The sequence below is a fragment of the Hypanus sabinus genome, chromosome 18 (genome assembly GCF_030144855.1).
Source record: "Hypanus sabinus isolate sHypSab1 chromosome 18, sHypSab1.hap1, whole genome shotgun sequence".
NCBI classification, from domain to species: domain Eukaryota; kingdom Metazoa; phylum Chordata; class Chondrichthyes; order Myliobatiformes; family Dasyatidae; genus Hypanus; species Hypanus sabinus.
Genome location: NC_082723.1, coordinates 8,313,742 through 8,331,508, shown reverse-complemented (window position 1 = coordinate 8,331,508; position 17,767 = coordinate 8,313,742). Strand labels below are relative to the sequence as shown.

At 44.2% G+C, this 17,767-nt stretch overlaps 1 pseudogene; it reads right to left on the bottom strand.

Moving 5' to 3' along the window:
• Window positions 1-3,485: 3,485 nt before the first annotated feature.
• The window catches only part of LOC132377460 (zinc finger protein 271-like), a 32,578-nt pseudogene continuing 18,296 nt past the window's right edge, over window positions 3,486-17,767 (bottom strand).

Here is a 17,767-nt window from a genome sequence, read left to right as displayed (position 1 = left end):
TTCACTCGCTAGTCTGCTGTCAGACTTTAGAGATGAATTGCAACAACCCAGCAGTCTGAGGCCCAGTCCTTTGAAATGAGTTTAAGGTGCTTGAAGTGGTAGAGGCAGATACAATAGGGTATGTTAAGAGAAACTTAGATGGGTTCATGGAACTTAGAAGATTAGAGGACTCTGCGGTAGGGTAATTCTAGGCAGTTTCTAGAGTAGGGTACATGGTCGGCACAACATTGTGGCCTGAAGGGCCTGTAATTTGCTGCAGGTTTCTATGATTCTATGAAATTCAAGGGAATTCTCTTCTCCCACGGAGTAGTGACTATTTAGGACAGGGAGTTTGAGAGATTGGCGGCAGAGATACACTTTAAAATACTGATATGGAACAGAAATACGGGCTAGGACCAGATGGATTGAGTGGCCTCTCTAGTGTACATTGTGATTGTAGTAGAGAGTGAACGTAATATTAAACACCAGTCTAGTTTAAGGCTAACATCAGCAGAACAGATTCCTCCAAAGGTCAGTGACCAGGGTTCACTCCTGGGTGCGATGAGCAGCCGCAGGAACTGTAGGATCTGACAGTAACAGTCCCTCATGAACCTGCAGCTGCCTTCAGTCACCGTGAAGGTTAAACATTTAACACAGAGCTGATTAGAACTTCCTCCCTGATGTGAAGTTGCTGGTGTTGCCGCAGCTGGGATGATTGAGTAAAACTCTTTGCTCACTCCGGACAGAAATGTGGCCTCGATTTATTGTGAACTCACCGGGAGCATCACAAGGTGCGTTAACTGAATGAGTCTCTTCGCACAGACGGTGCAGGTGAACGGCCGCTTCCCAGTGCGAAGCTGTTGGTGTATCTGTGATGGCCGACTGAATCCCTTCCAAAATGAGAGCCAGTGAATGACGTCACACTGCTATCAACGCCAGGGCATATATCAGGTCTTTTCACGTGTTGATTTCAGCGTGCTGTGTGTGTCGGAATGCCTATATCTATTGTAAATCAAATTTGCATGTTTATCCTGTGATATTATATCCGGACGGGATCATGTATCGCCCTATCTCTAATAACGGATCGGTAGTAATGCAATTGTTTGACTCCAACTCTAAAACTGGATCAGGCTTGTATTGATTGTCATCTATAGTATCTTTCATGATCGTCTCTTAAAGCAGGATTTTGGTGAATGACACTTGCCACTTGATGGCGCTGTGTAAGCATTCAAACGGCATATTCTGCTTTCGTGCCCCTAGAGAGGCACACTTCGTCTTGAGTTTCTTACTCTTTTAATGTGCATTTCTGTTATTTCTGTGTCAACCGCCTGGTCCTGTATTGACTCAAGGAACCACACAGTTTCTGGGAAAAGGTCTTCAGCTTTGAGCCTGACGTCCGACGCTTTCCCCCTTTGCTCACATCTTGGGGATCCCATCCATGGACGATTATGCTCATCTATTGGCTAACTCTTTCTTCTATAGCTGTGTTTCCCAGCCTATTTTAGCCCTAGTGCCGCGAGTCAAGGCGAAATGTCGAGCACCCTCGTTGCTAATCCTCAATCACGTCTGTTAGGTTGGTAAGGTCAGACGAGATCGCCAAGTGTCAGACCCTTTGTGACGACGAATGCTCAAGGCCTGCAGTGCAATGCTTCCTTTATTCCAGTGCCACAACCTTTTTGGAAGTACCTGCTCTACTAACGGTTGATCAGGTCTGATGCCACAAGTTAAAGGCAGCTTATTGCCCCACCAAGAATCTCGAATGCTCCCCCGGCGAGTGTTATTTGCTCCTAAAGCCATCTTAGGACACGTAACTGCCCCCAGAGGGAATCACTATTCCATTGTGATAATTTCTTCTTCTTTTTGGGTTGAGCTTTCATTTCAGTTCAGAACAGCACACGCTCACTGCGTGTTGAATCCTGCTTTTGTTGATGCAAATACATCCTTAGAAGAGTTACTGAGTGGGACAGAGGAAATGCAGCTCCATCAACATCTTGCTCCTTCCGCTCTCCATAGTGCGCTCACCAGATCTGTCACTCCCTTTCTCCTTACCCCTCACCCTCCTCTCAATCTTCAGCACACATTCCTCTCTGCTTCTCTCCTCCATCCACTCTCACTCTCCCTTTTCTCCTTTCCACTCTTATCTTAATAATATCTCTCCCACTTCCTCACTTCCCTCTCATACTCTGCTCACCCCAACCTCCTCTCACTCTCACTTCTCTACTCCACGTTCTGTCTACAAACCATGCCCCACCTTTACAGCGACCCGGAACCTCGGCCCATGTTCACTCCATAATAGCACCTTTCAATGTGCAACGGTGACATCGGAACTTACTGGCACTTGGAGTTGTATGAAGCAGAGGAGGGAAAGAAAGAGACAGAGAGATAGAGGAAGAGGGAGAAGGAGAAGGGAAAGTGGGAGAGGGGGAGTGAGAGATAGAGAGAGTGGGGGAGAGAGAGAGAAGAGAGAACAGGCTGAGTGGTGGTATTGAAAGAGAGGGAGAGAGAAACGAGAGACAGTAGGAGTGTTAGCGAGACAGACTGAGGAGAGATGAGAGGGAAGTGGCCCAGGCAAGAAACAGGGGAGAGATATGGTGGCGGCAACCAGTGAGGGGAGAGAATGGCAGGGAGATGGATGTGGGTGAGAAATAAACAGGGAGCGAGTGAGAGGGCAGAAGGAGGCGTGGGAGAGAATGACTGAGGAGAGAGATTGGAGGGAATAGTGGAAGGAAGAGAGATGGGGAGTTAAGCTGGGATAGAAACCAGGGATTGAGCCAGGGGAGATATATGAGGGAACGGGACGGGCCCTTTGATATCTCTGTTGATCAGTGAGAGAGAAACTGACAGGGATCGAAAAGGGCATCTCATTTTAAACGGTCACACATGGAATTTTCTAAAATTCTAAATCTTCCATGTAAATTCCTTTAGGATCAATGAAGTGTCTAACTATCTAAGTGTAGGTGGGTGGGTGGGTACATTTGAGCTGGAGATACAGGGGAATGGGCACAGAAGCAGTCACAGCCATGCTGTATAAACATGATATTGTAAGACTTCTTCCTCATCTTAATTGATTTCCCTGTAGTCTGAGGATGTACCCCTGGGCCTGGGCTCCACATTATGGGAAACATCCTCTCCATATCGGCTTTACAGTATTCGGGAAACACACCTCACCCCAACTCCACACCCCGCCCATATTTCTAAACTCCAGCAGGAACAGTCAGAGACATCAAATAACATGAGCTGTAGTCTTGTTCAGCAGCTTCAGGTGCAGCACCTTGTTCAAAACCATCTGAAAATCCAAACAAACAGCACCCACCGCCTTTCGTATTTCAACAAAGAATTCTGACCGCTCTGTCTGGGAAGATTTCCCCTGAGGCCAACTTTGGCCGTACAAGGGAGGATTTAAAAGGACTGTCATGGAACAGAATCACTGGCAGGGTCCAGCTGGCCAGAGTTAACTCTTTTCTGTACACTAGGTGTGTTTTAAATTCACTTAAGTACCAGAGACAGACTTTAAAATAAACTGATTTATTTGTCTCAGATCCAGAATATTAAACTCCAGTCCCATTAAAGGTGAATGTTCAGCAGAAGAAACGCCTCCCATGCCCAGTGACCAGGGTGCAGAACTGGGTGTGGTGAGCAGCAGCAATAATTGCAGAGTTCAGCACCAACAGTCACTCTTGAAATTGCATTCAGCAACAGTGATGGACAAATATCCAGCATGCAGCTCATTGAAACTTTCTTCCCAGTCTGAACTAGGTAGTGTGTCACAAGTGTAACATGCTGTAACGTTTCACTGCTAATGTAATGGTCTCTGTAACGTTTCACTGCTGAGGTAATGGTTTCTCTGTAGCATCAATGTTTAGGTTAAGACTAGAGATAACAGGGTTTTGGAGTGCGGGGCTATCCAATGAAAGAAACGTTCTTTCTTGTGAGTCTGGAAGAGAGAATTTGTGGTCTTTCACTAGGGATAGATAATTAGACACGAACGGAGAGAGCGGGCCATTTTTCTTTGTTTACTTTACTAACCCTAAAGTCAAAGTAAGAATTCTAAAACTTAATTGTTTAATCACACATTGTGTACTGTTTGTCATTTTGGAGAACGGATTTCTAACAGGGAAAACATCACACAGCGTCCACCCAAACGAGATTTCACACGTTTGGCCGGCCTGTGGGGCTATCACCACCTATATTAAGCTGCTAGCTGAAGCGAGAGTTACATAAGCCGAGATGAGTAAGTGAATCGCTTCCAACAATCACAGCAGGTGAACAGCTACTCTCCAGTGTGAACCCAATGATGCACGTTTGATGGAGATGGCTGAGAGAAACTCTTCCCAATGTCTGAGCAGGTCATCGGCCTCTACCCAGTGTGAACCAAGAACTTGAGATGACCAAGTGAATCCCTTCCCGCAGTCTGAGCAGGTGAACGGCCTCTCGCCAGTGTGAACTCGCTTGTGCGCCATTAGGGTGGATGACTCAGTGAATCCCTTCCCACAGTCTGAGCAGGTGAACGGCCTCTCGCCAGTGTGAACTCGCTGATGTACCTTCAGTACAGATGACCGAGTGAATCCCTTCCCACAGCCTGAGCAGGTGAATGGCCTCTCTCCAGTGTGAACTCGCTGATGTACCATCAGCTGAGATGCGCAAGGGAATCCCTTCCCACAGTCTGAGCAGGTGAACGGCCTCTTGCCGGTGTGAACTTGCTGATGTACCTTAAGGTTAGATGAACAAATGACTCCCTTCCCACAGTCTGAGCAGGTGAATGGCCTCTCGCCAGTGTGAACTTGCTGATGTGTCTTCAGGTTAGATAACTGAGAGAATCCCTTCCCACAGTCTGAGCAGGTGAACGGCCACTCCCCAGTGTGAACACGCTGGTGTTTCATTAGGGATGATGCCTGAGTGAATCCTGTCGTACAGTCTGAGCATGTGAATGGCCTCTCCCCAGTGTGAACTCGCTGGTGTACCTTCAGTTGAGATGACTGAGTGAATCCCTTCCCACAGTCAGAGCAGATGAATGGCCTCTCTCTAGTGTGAACTAGCTGGTGTACCATTAGGGCAGATGACCAAGTGAATCCCTTTCCACAGTCTGAGCAAGTGAATGGCCTCTCTCCAGTGTGAACTGACTTGTGTACCAGTAGTTTAGATGACTGAGTGAATCCCTTCCCACAGTCTGAACAGGTGAACAGCCTGGCCCCAGTGTGAACTCGATGATGTACCTTCAGTTGAGATGACCAAGTGAATCCCTTCCCACAGTCTGAGCAGCTGAACAGCCTCTCCCCAGTGTGAACTTGCAGATGAACCATTAGGTCAGATAAGCAAGTGAATGCCGTCCCACAGTCTGAGCAGTTGAACGGGCACTCCCCAGTGTGAATTCACTGGTGAGCCATTATGTCAGATGACCGAGTGAATTTTTCCCTACAAATTCAGCAGATGACTAACTTCTGCCCAGTGTGAACAGACTGGTTTGTCCACAGGTGGGAAGACTGACTGGATCCCTTCTCACCCACAGAACAGGTGAATGGCCTTGTCCCAGTGTGAACTTGCTGATGTGCCTTCAGTTGAGATGTCTGACTGAATCCATTCCCACTGTCTGAGCAGGTGAATGGGCTCCCCCATGTAAAATGACGGGTGTGCCAGTCAGTCAGATGATCGAGTGAATCCCTCCCCACAATCTCAGCAGTAAGGAAGATGAAGTGAATCCCTTGCTCCACTTCTTAAATATCTGGTCAGAGACAGCAAAACCGGCGTGATCAGTTTGAGATTCCCATAGACAAATTCCTCCTCATTTTCAACCTGTAAAAAGATTTACAACATCCATCATTGGGTGTAGGACAACATTGCAGATGAGATCACTTGACTTGTCAAGGTGTGATATGTCTTCACACTGTTACAGTGAAGTTCAACCCAAGTTGGAGAGAGAAGTCATCTTCTAACTGGGCACAGAGCTGGTATCTGGAATGACCATCATATTCTCTGATGCTCCTCCTGTCTCTATGAGAATGGGGCATTTCTGCCATCTCCAATCTGTGACCTGGCTCTGTTTGACTCTCTCCATTGGTATTATTCCCCTGTTCCCACTGAGCTGCATGGGTGCTTGGCCCCACAATAACTGAAACACTCTCACGCAAATAGCCAGTACTGCATTCCATGCACCCCACTCTCTGTGTAAAAAAACTAACACCTGACATCCCCTCGGTATCTATTTCCAAGCACCAGAAAACTATGCCCCTCATGTTAGCCACTTTAGACCTGGGGGATAAATCCTCTGGGTATCCACACGATCAATGCCCCTCATCATCTTTTCACCTAAAATATGCTCTAAACATAAACTAGGGAATCATACATTGCTTTGCGGTTTTGTAAGAAGTATACAAAGTTGTTAGGGTACAGATAGGGTAAATGCAAGCAGCATTTTCCACTGAGGTTGGATGCGATGATAACCAGAGGTCATGGGTAAGTGGGGAAGCTGAAAATTTAACGGGAGTGTGTGGAAAAGCTCTTCACTCAAATAGTTGTGAGACTGTGGAATGAGATGTCAGCACGAGTGGTGAATATGAGCTCAATTTCACCATTTCAAAGAAGTTTGGATGGGAGCCTGGATGGTAGGGGTATGGAGGGTGATGGCCCCGGTGCAGGTAGTTGCATTAGACAGCTTAAATGTTTTTTTCAGTTTTGACTAGATGGGCCAAATAGCCTGTTTCTGTACTGAACTTCTCCAGGTTTCTGTGACAGAGAAGCTGGCCAAACATGTTTGGAAGGGCAAAGGTAGGACTGTCAATGGAGCAGCAATGGCTGGAGTTTCTGGGATGAATTCAGGAGCTGAGTGATTGATACATCACAATGAAGTGGAAGCATTGGAAAGGCAGGAGGACACAACTGTGGCTGAAATGAGAAGGCAAAGCCAACATAAAAAGCCGAAGAGAGGGCTAACAAAAGAACAAAAACTATTGGGAAGCTTTTGGAAACCAACAGAAGACAACTAAAAAAAAAGTCAGATGAGCTCAGTGCGTGGAATCATGATATTGTAGTCATTAATGAGTCTTGGTAGCACCCAACAGTCTGAGGCATTTAGAGGAAAAACATATCCGGGGCTTCAATATCTCTTGAAAACCAAGGTTCCCTGCACCAGTTACCTTTCAACTTTTATTTTGACAGGCACATATAAACTCTACACCCTCAAAATTTCACTTCTGAAGGCCTCCCGCTTACAAGTATTCCTTTCCCAGAAAACAGCCTGTCCCAAACCACACTTGTCAGATCCTTTCTGATACCACAAAATTGACCTTTCTCCAATTCAGAATCTCATCCCATGGTCCAGACCTCTCTTTCTCCTTATTTACTTTGAAATTCATGGCATTATGATCACCAATTTCAATCACCAGCCCTGGATTATTTCCTAAAAGCTTACTGCACACTTATACATTGGGAATTCTATGTATTGATTAAGGCAGGCATGGGCAAACTACAGCCCGGGGGCCATATGCGGCCCATTAAGCTTTTTAATCTGGCCCGCAGAACTTGATGAAATTATATTAATAAACCTTGTTAACGTTTTTTCCCCGCAATTCTGGCGTTTTCCCAAAAGATGACGCACTCTATATACATTGACCTTTGTTGAGGTGCAGCGTATTACTCCACATTTGCACTTTACTCTTTGACTTCTCTCCCCTTCTGTAAAGATGAGTGGAGCTAAGAAAAGAAAAGTGGATAGAGAATGTCGGGTGTTTAATAAGGAGTGGACAACTAAATATCTTGTTACCGAACACCGATCAACTGTTGTATGCCTGATATGCCAAGAGACTGTGGCGGTTTTTAAAGAATATAATATCAGCCGTCACTTTGCCACAGAACATGCCAACTATGCTAGCAACCAGTCAAGGAATGAACGGGAAGCTAATGCTCAGAGGTTGGCAGCTAATTTACAGGCTCAACAAAATTTTTTTTCACCGTCAAACTGCCATTCATGAGTCAAGTACCAAGGCAAGTTTTATGCTGTCATTCAAATTAGCAAAGGCCAGCAAGCCTCTGTCTGAAGGCGAGTTTTTAAAAAAATGTATGGTGGAGACAGCAGGTGTATTGTGTCCAGAGAGCAAAGACAAATTTGAAAAAATCAGTTTATCACGCAGGACAGTGACTCGCCGTGTGGAACTGATAGATGAAGATATAACCAGCGACTTAAATAAAAAGGCTGAGTCATCCACGTTATATTCATTAGCACTGGATGAAAGCAACGATGTAAAAGACACTGCTCAGCTCCTCATTTTTATCCGAGGAATTAACAATACTTTTGAAATAACGGAGGAGTTTTTGACAATGGAGTCTCTGAAAGGAAAAACACAGGGAGAGGACTTGTATGACCGGGTGTCTGCTGTCATCGAAAATATGAAGCTCCCTTGGAGTAAACTTATCAACGTCACCACAGATGGATCTCCTAATTTGACGGGGAAAAATGTCGGCCTGCTGAGGAGAATATAGAATAAAGTGAAAGATGAAAATCCTGACCAGGAAGTTATTTTCCTTCACTGCATCATCCACCAGGAATTTCTATGTAAATCGGTATTACAGCTGAATCATGTTGTGAATCCTGTCGTAAAACTTGTCAACTTTATACGTGCAAGGGGACTTCAGCACCGTCAGTTCATCACGTTCCTGGAGGAAACTGATGCGGATCACCAGAACCTACTTTATCACTCCCGTGTCCGCTGGTTAAGTTTGGGCAAAGTGTTGCAACGAGTACGGGAGCTCAAAGAGGAGATCGGTGCATTTTTGGAGTTACTGAGGAAGTCCGGCGAATTTCCTGAGCTGAGCAACAAGAGCTGGCTTTGTGACTTTGCGTTTGCTGTGGATATATTTTCACACATGAATGAACTGAACGTGAAGCTACAGGGGAAGGATCGGTTTGTGCATGACATGTACACAAACATGAAAGCCTTTAAATCCAAGCTGGCTTTTTTCTCCAGGCAAATTTTGAATAAGTTATTCACTCATTTTCCCACACTAGCCACGCGGGAAGAGGCCAGCGCAAATGTGAAAAAACACAGCGAGTCACTGGATGCGCTGCACAGAGAATTCTGCCGTCGCTTTTCTGATTTTGAAAAAATTGACAAGTCACTTCAGTTGGTGGCCTGTCCCCTGTCACAAGATCCTGAAACAGCACCAAGGAGCTACAGCTCGAACTGATCGAACTTCAGTCTGACCCCGTCTTAAAAGAGAAGTTCAACTCTCTTAAACTGAAAGACTTTTATGCTTCACTTGATAAAGAGGTGTTTCCAAACCTCCGGAGGACGGCACAGAAGATGATGGCATTGTTCAGCTCGACCTATTTGTGTGAACAGGCATTCAGCATCATGAACATCAACAAAGCCAGCCACAGATCCAAGTTAACTGACCAAACCCTCAGATCCATCCTGGGAATCGCCACAACAAAACTAAATCCAGACTTTGTTGCGCTGGCTAAAAAGGGAGACCAACAACACTGTTCCCACTGAAATTAAAAAATAAGTTTCTTCGTTGTGTTATGTAAAATATTTGAAAATATTTTTTTTCAATAAGCCTTACATATTACATGTCATTTCTGTTAAGTGATGGACATGAGTAGTGCGCAGGTGCACGTACGTTCTCAAAATAAAAAATGCGCTCCAGATCAAATAACGCGCTCTGCATACTGGCGCGCTGTTACTGTTCTGTCCTTGTGCTGGTCGTTGTTGAGTTTTGGCACAGGGGACAATTGAGTAAGAAGGAGCAGGACAAATAGACCTGCATCTCCTACCGTTTTTGAAATAAAGAGAGTCAGGAGGAGAGTGATGATGATAATATCTTGAAGGATAACAGAATTTTCAGTGCTTTAAAATAATAACTGTTACTATTCAAAAAAGCTGTATTTTATTCATTTAATTTTCAGTGTTTTAAAAGTCATTTCAATAAATAGCTAAATACCATGGGACTTCAAGGACAGATATTTTGTTGTAATGCATTTGTTCATTTTCAATTGAAATTAAAGCACATGTTTTCTACATATCCCATGATATTTTATTTTCTCTGATGAGGTGTATTACCAAAACACTCCGTCCATCTGCACCTGGTCCGACCCACCTGTCAAATTTTAGAACCCTTTGTGGCCATCAAGTCAAAAAGTTTGCCCACCCCTGGATTAAGGGCACATTTGACAAACTCTACCCCATCTAGTCCTCTTACAGTAATCGAGTCCCTGTCAATATATGGAAAGTTAAAATCACTTACTGAATCAACCTTTGTTTTTTGGCATGGTCTGCGATCTCTGTATAAATTTGTTCTTCAAATCCCTCAGACTGTTGGGTGCAACCAAGTCACAATAATGGCTACAATATCGTAATTCCCTGCCCTGAGCTCATCTGGCTTTCCTACGATGCTTCTTGCATTGTGATATACACAGCTCAGCAGATTCGTCGCACCATGCTCAACCATTTGATTGCTGACTCTATCTGAGGTCTGAACAACACCTGACTGAACACCTCAAGAAAACAAACTCTCCCTCATTGTCACAAAAACAAAGGAGCTGATTGTGGATGACAGAAGGAATGGAGACAGGAATACACCTATTGGCATCAATGGATCTGGCGTTGAGAGGGTGAACAGCTTTAAGTTCCTTGGCATAAACGTCACCAATGATCTCACATGTTCTGTGAAAAAAACTCAACAGCACCTCTTTCACCTCAGAGGGTTGTTGTTTGGGATGGGGACCCAAATCCTAAGGACTTTCTACAGGAGCCTCCTGACTGGCTGAATCACTGCCTGGTAAACGGTACTTTGCTTAATTACAAGAACCTACAGAGACGGGTGTACACAGCCCAGCACATCTCTAGATGTGAATTCCCACTGTTCAGGACATTTGCAGAAACAGGTGTGAAAAAAGGGCCCGAAGGATATCAGGAACCCAATTCACCGCAACCAGAAACTGTTCCTGATGCTACCACCCAGGAAACAGTACCACAGCAAAAAGACCAACAGGCTCTGGGACATCATCTTCCACCAGGCCATCAGACTGATTAATTGATTTCTATGTCATATTGACTGTAATGTGTGCGAACTATATTGTCTACAAACTATTTATTATAAATTTCTATAAATTACATATTGCACATTTAGACGGAGACGTAACATAAAGATTTCTACTCCTCATGTAGATGCAGAATGTATGTAATAAATTCAATTCAATTCACCCTCTCCACCATCTGTTCTGTCAGTCTGGCTCCCATTCGCCCTACAACATATTTTAACTACATCACCCCTCCCTCCACACTAGCATTAGAAAGCCTTACCATGAGGATATTCATCCCTTCTGTTCCCCTAACTAATTAATCCCCTATCACCCCTTTGACTTTCCTCTGTCAGGTAATTCCCCCCAACAGATTCTAAAGTGGTCCACCTGTTGTTGTGTGGGATGGCCACATGAGTATTCTGTGAGGGCTGTTTAACCTTATCCTTTTCCTGACTCTCATCCAGTTTCCTGTGTCCTGCACCTTGGGTGTAACTCACCTCCATTCATGTCATATCTATCACTCCCTCCGACTCCCGGCTAATCCAGAATTCATCCATTTCAAGTTCCAATTTGTCAAAGTGCAGAGCTACAAGCTGCAGCTGGATGCACATCTTGTAGGTGAGGGCATCAGGGACACTGGAGGTCTCCCCACCTTCCCACTAATGTCCCCTCTAACTTGTAATGACCAGTGGGAAAATAAATCTTGTAATGTGCATTTTTTCCGAGTGACATGTGCACAGCGAATTTTATATAGAGCGGTATTTATTTTAACAGCTAGCAAAGCATTGCCCATAAGAACTTTGATCTCCTCTGAGTTCAACCGAGTTCATCTGCACTCTCACACAACCCATGTAGCAGGCTTGTAACAGGTAATGAAGGATTTTCTCACCAGAGATTTTGCACTTTGTCCATATGTGGTTATCTTGCTAAATTACACTTTAAAATGTCCAATTTCCAAATATCACTCCACCTCTTCCCACTTGTAAATTCTACAGCAACATCTGCATCGCCACAATACACACAGGTAACACCAGTTTCCATATTGGACAGACATATTTCCCTTGCACACTCCCAAGGAATTAAGGATATATAACAAAATCATTTTGAACTTCTGTAACATCTGGCTAAAAGAATAATTGGGACTGAATAGGAATTTTTGAACTTCAGTAAACTCTGTCTTCAGCGGTTTGCTAAGACAGGCTCATTACCAGTTCTCTGTGGCTTGCAAAGAGACACACTGAGTGCTGATAACATTATACATTGTACCCTCGTTAGTTGATAACATTATACATTGTACCCTCGTTTGAGTAAAGGGAGGAGGACTCGCTAATAAGGACAGGAATGAACATCTATCTGTAATTAAGTCAGGGCCTTGCAAAGGGAATAACTGATAAGGACTGGACAGAATGTACATCTGTAATTAAGACCTTGATTTAGTGAACACTCTTATCAAAGTAATTAAGTTTTACACCAAAAGACGGTGGGGATACCAGTTCAGATAACATCTTGCAAAAGTAATATATGGAGTTTACTATGTATAAATACATGGCTGTAACCTGACTAAGTCAGTCCACTTGTCAGATGGAGGCAGTGCTTACGTGCCTTCCCTTTGACAAATGGGTCTCAAACTCCTGCAGGAGAATGCACAATAAACTGTGGTGACGATAAGAAGCTGGTCTCCCAGATTTTATTCAGATTCAACTTTAACATTTGGCATCACGAACAGGATCCCAATATAGGGAGTGCGAAGCAGACGGGCTGAGTAAGCGGCTGAACCACTCTGGGGAATGCGGAGACCGACCAGACACCCAATAGGCGTCCTTTTGTCTCTCTCTGTTAGTTCATTTCGAGGTACGGTCCCTCGCCCAAGCTGATCGCATACCTTGACGGGATCGGGAATGAATCTGTTGGAAGACTCATATAAGGTAGGCAAAATTTTACTAAGGAAGCAGATGGGCCGGGAAAATTTTAGTAGATGGTCAGGAGGTGGTACCAGGTAAATTTATCAATTTAACAGGAGGTGCCAGCCATGTAAATTTATTTGATTGTTAATTGATCAGGAGGCTTTATGCCGGGTAAAGAACATGGGTCAACTGCAGTCAAGTGATATGAGTGGGACAAGAGCAGCCCAACACAAAATGTGTGAGAGTTTTCCAGACAAGGAAAAAGATTTGTGAATGTTGAGTGCAGCGCTGAATAAGAAATTGGGGAACAAAATCTGGCCACTGGGGGGGCAACCTGGGATATTACCTCATGAAAACAAGCAGTAAATTTGGTATGGAAAAAGAACTGTGGAAAGAAGTGGAAATTACTGAAAAGGGAATGGAAGGAAAAGGCAGATGTTCAGGGGAACAATGTATTATTAACAAGTTGGAGGAATAATGCATGTGACAAAGGGAGAGAGGTATGTACCGCAGAAGGAACGCTAAAGGTTGCGAGACGCTAAAAGCGGAGCGTGAATGGGTGGATGGGTGCCGAAAACAAGAGCAGGGAAAACAAGGTAAGCAAACCAAGGCCGACCTAGATAGGAGAGCAGGGCAGGAACATCAGTCTGAAGTTCTAACTGTTAGGGAAACAATGGATCCAGGACCCATGTCTGGCATACTGACCCTGCTTGAGGACAGTGATCATGATGAGGAGTGTATAGTGTGACCCCGCAAGATTTATTCGCTCTGCTGCATGTTTCTCTCAGCTAATGAGGGGCGGAAATGGAAGGCAGAATTGAGATACCAAACCTGTCAGGAGTTACAGGCGGGAAACCGTAATGAGAATGAACAAACAGACCAGATTATTCAAGCCTTGGAAAGGGCTCTGCAGCAACCTGTAAACATCACTGAAGTTCTTGAATGCAAACCTAAGCCTGGGGACCAGACTTCTGGGAGCGATTTATGGCCTGCTAGGGCACTTTCACAGGAGACTGAGAAATATATAATGAGAAAAAAATAATGGGAATCTGTCCCCCCAGTTTAAAGTCTTACTGCTCCAATGCTTACCAACTAAGTTAGCCAACATGATTAAAACAAATAATATGGATTGGCCTGACAATGACCAAAATGGAATGAGACGAGCTTTGACATATCATTGGGACCCGACTTTCAAATCCCGATCAACCCCGAAGGGAACTAATATTAAAGGTGAATATGTTCAGTGGGAAGAAGGACACGAGAGGGCTATATCTGGGGATCAGAAATGGGAACAAAAACCTACCAAGGGACAGGTGGGGACAACAACCTGTTAAGAAATTGACAAACAAGGATGCTTCCTACCGTGAGTACTACCTCTCAAGAAGATCCCAATGTAATATTGCAAGTTGCTGGAATTCCTGTTCCATTTATGATTGATATGGAGGCAACCACAACCACTCTCGATCAGGAAATATGATCAGAAAAGGGAAAGCAGCTATCAGACAATCATTCTGCCTAGGTTCAAAGGCACATGCCCTGGGTTAAAGCCAAACAGCCCAAACATCTATTCAAAAGGTTCAAAGGAATATCTAAACCGGGGGTCGGCAACCCGCGGCTCCGGAGCCACATGTGGCTCTTTTAGGTCTGTGCTGCGGCTCCCTGTTGCTTTGGGAAATAATTGGTTGTGGCGACCCTTTTCCTGGCACATCCGAACCGACTCACAATAAGATAGCCTACGGGGGTTTGCGAGCACAGAGCTTTGGAGCCTCTGCGCCATGGGTGGGGGGGGGGCAGGTTGAGGGAGGCTTAAAAGTGAGGCTGAAGATTTCGAATAAAGTTTTTTTCCTTCGACTGCAGTTACCGACTCCGTGTCGTAATTTTAGCGCTGCGTGTAGCACACCGCTACATGGTCAGTATTTAATTAATATGTTTTTTATGTTAGTTTGTTAGTTTTTGAAATGTAAATCTAAATTTGAAGATTATGGTGATCTTGTACAATCTAAATAAGACGTTGTGGCGGGCGACCCATTTCCTGACACATCCGAACCGGCTCACAATTAGCCAGCGTTCAGGCTAAGGGAGATAGCCTACGGGGGTTTGTGAGTACGTGTCTTTTGCAGCATCCGCGCCCATGGGGGGCGGGTTGAGGGAGGCTTAAAAGCAAGGCTGTTTAGTTCGAATAAAGCTATCTTTGACTGCAGTTTACGGACTGCGTGTAGCAACCGCTACAACGTGTTTTTATCGCTGGCTGTCCAGAGGGGAGGTGCTGAAACGCTTTGTCGCGCGTCTGGAAGAAGTGAAAACTTTCCTGGGCAGCAAAGGGCTCAACTTTCCTGAGCTGGAACAGCCAGAGTGGCTGGAAAAGCTACACTTCATGGTAGACATGACAGCGCACCTGAACACGCTGAACACAGCTCTTCAACGGGGTAAGGACGTACAGCCCTGCACATGTTGGGGGATGTTTTGCATTCGAGCGCAAGTTGACGTTGCTTGCCAGAGATTTACAGAAAGGCACATTGTCTCACTTCCCCAATTTGAGAGAGTTCAAACAATGTCACGACATGATAAATTCGGAGTATTTACATTCTGCAATCATCGCAATGCAAACATCGTTTGGGAAACGCTTCTGTGAGTTCAGAGAGGAAAAAAACACATTATCCTTCCCGGTCACTCCCCTAAGCATCGATCCATCCCTACTGAATACGACTGCATTGTCAGGTGTGAGTCAACCTGAAGAAGTATGATAAATATTTTAATTGCGTATTATTTTACGTATATTCATATGTTTTCATTGTTCAGTGAAATAGTCCTTTTATTTTTCAGGTTGACAGCTGGCTGACGTTATTTTTGGTTTGCTGCTGGCGGCAAATTTAAATTTGGCGTTTTTCATAAATACAAGAAGGACTCAAATAGACGTTGAGTATTTTACTTAAAAGTAACCTTCAACCCAACGTCTTTTTTTCGGAGTTCAAAATGTTTTTGTTGCATGCAGAAATGTAATTTCGTTTTCTCTGCAGGAGTTCATCAATTTCATAAATGCAACACATTATAGTTTATTTATACATAGCATAAAGGCAAAACAAAACGTTGTATGCAGTGTTATTTCATTTTAAATGTCAAACGGGTTTTGCGGCTCCCAGTGTTTTCTTTTCTGTGGGAAACGGGTCCAAGTGGCTCTTTCAGTGGTAAAGGTTGCTGACCCCTGATCTAAACAATCCTGATGCATTCTGGAAACAAGTCCTGTGGACTGATGAAATTTAAAATAGAACTTTTTGACTGCAATGAGCAAAGCTATGTTTGGAGAAAAAAGGGTGGAGAATTTCATGAGAAGAACCCCTCTCCAACTGTTAAGCACACAGTTGGATCAACCATGCTTTTGGCTTGTGTTGCAGCCAGTGGCACGGGGAACATTTACTGGTAGAGAGAAAAATGAATTCAATTAAATACCAGCAAATTCTGGAAGCAAACATCACACTGTCTGTAAAAAAAAAAGCGAAGATGAAAGTGTAAGGCTTCTACAACAAGATAATGATCCTAAACATAACTCAAAATCTACAATGGACTACCTGAAGAGGTGCAAGCTGAAGGTTTAGCCAAGGCCCTCACAGTCTCCCGACCAAAACATCATCCAGAGTCTGTGGATAGACCTCAAAAGAGCAGTGAATGGAAGACAGCTGAAGAATCTCACAGAACTAGAAACCAGTTGCAAGGAAGAATGGACAAAAATCCCACAAACATGAACTGAAAGGCTCTTAGCTGGCTACAAAAAGCGTTTACAAGCAGTGATGCCAAAGGGGGTGTTACTAAGTACTGACCATGCAGGGTGCCCAAACTTTTGTTTCAGGCCCTTTTCCTTTTTTGCTATTTTGAAACTGTAAAAGATGAAAATAAAAAGTTTTCTTGCTTAAAATATTACAGAAATGTGTCATCTTTAACTTTATGCCTTTTGGAAATCAGTTCAACTTTTACTCATTTAACTATTCACAGTAACAAAAAATTTTGACCAGCGGTGCCAAAACTTTTGCATGCCATTGTAATTGAGCAGGCCTCTTTTGAAGCAGCTGTCTCCACCCAGAAGGCTGAGCTGTTTGCTCTGATTCCTGCCTGTATCCTAGCAACAGACTAAAATGCGGACTTTTACACGGACTCCGGTTATGAACTGACTACGGGGCTTTGGGGATTCCTGACTTCCTCTGGCCACCCCATTAGTAATGCTACCATTGTGGACAACTTACTCACCGCTCTACAGCTACCTCGAGTTTTGACTATTAATAAATGTGCAACTCGTAGTGGGGAGTGTGATGACATATTTAAGGGTAATGCTAGGGCTGATACAGCTGCCAAACAGACAGCCTTGAATACCACACGTTTAAGTCCCCTCGGGAACCCAGCAAGCTCCTATTGGACAAAATCTGACGACAGATATACCAGACATGGGTGAAATATGTAACTACCTGGAGGATGGACGCCCCTGAAGGAGAGAGAAAAATATGGTCCTTGAACTTTGAACTTCAGACCGATTTATGGATGACCGCTGAGCGTCAGGTCTGTGTTCCCTGCGTGTTCTTATGTTCAGATTATGTACATAATTGTATACACTTGGGCAAGGAGGGAATGGTTAATACATTATTACAATCTTGACTTCCAGAAAGCAGCTGAAAAACGAGCCAAAGCATGCTTAATTTGTAAAAAAAAACAAATGCTGGAAAGTGGATGCCTTGTGGTTCCGGAACTACACCCTGGCCTGGTGGACCTTTTTCTTGTTTGCAACTTGAGTTTATAGAATTACCTGGAGTACATTGTTATAGGTATTGCTCAGTGATAGTAGATGGATTTAGCAGATGGATTGAAGCTGTTCCTACAACTAATG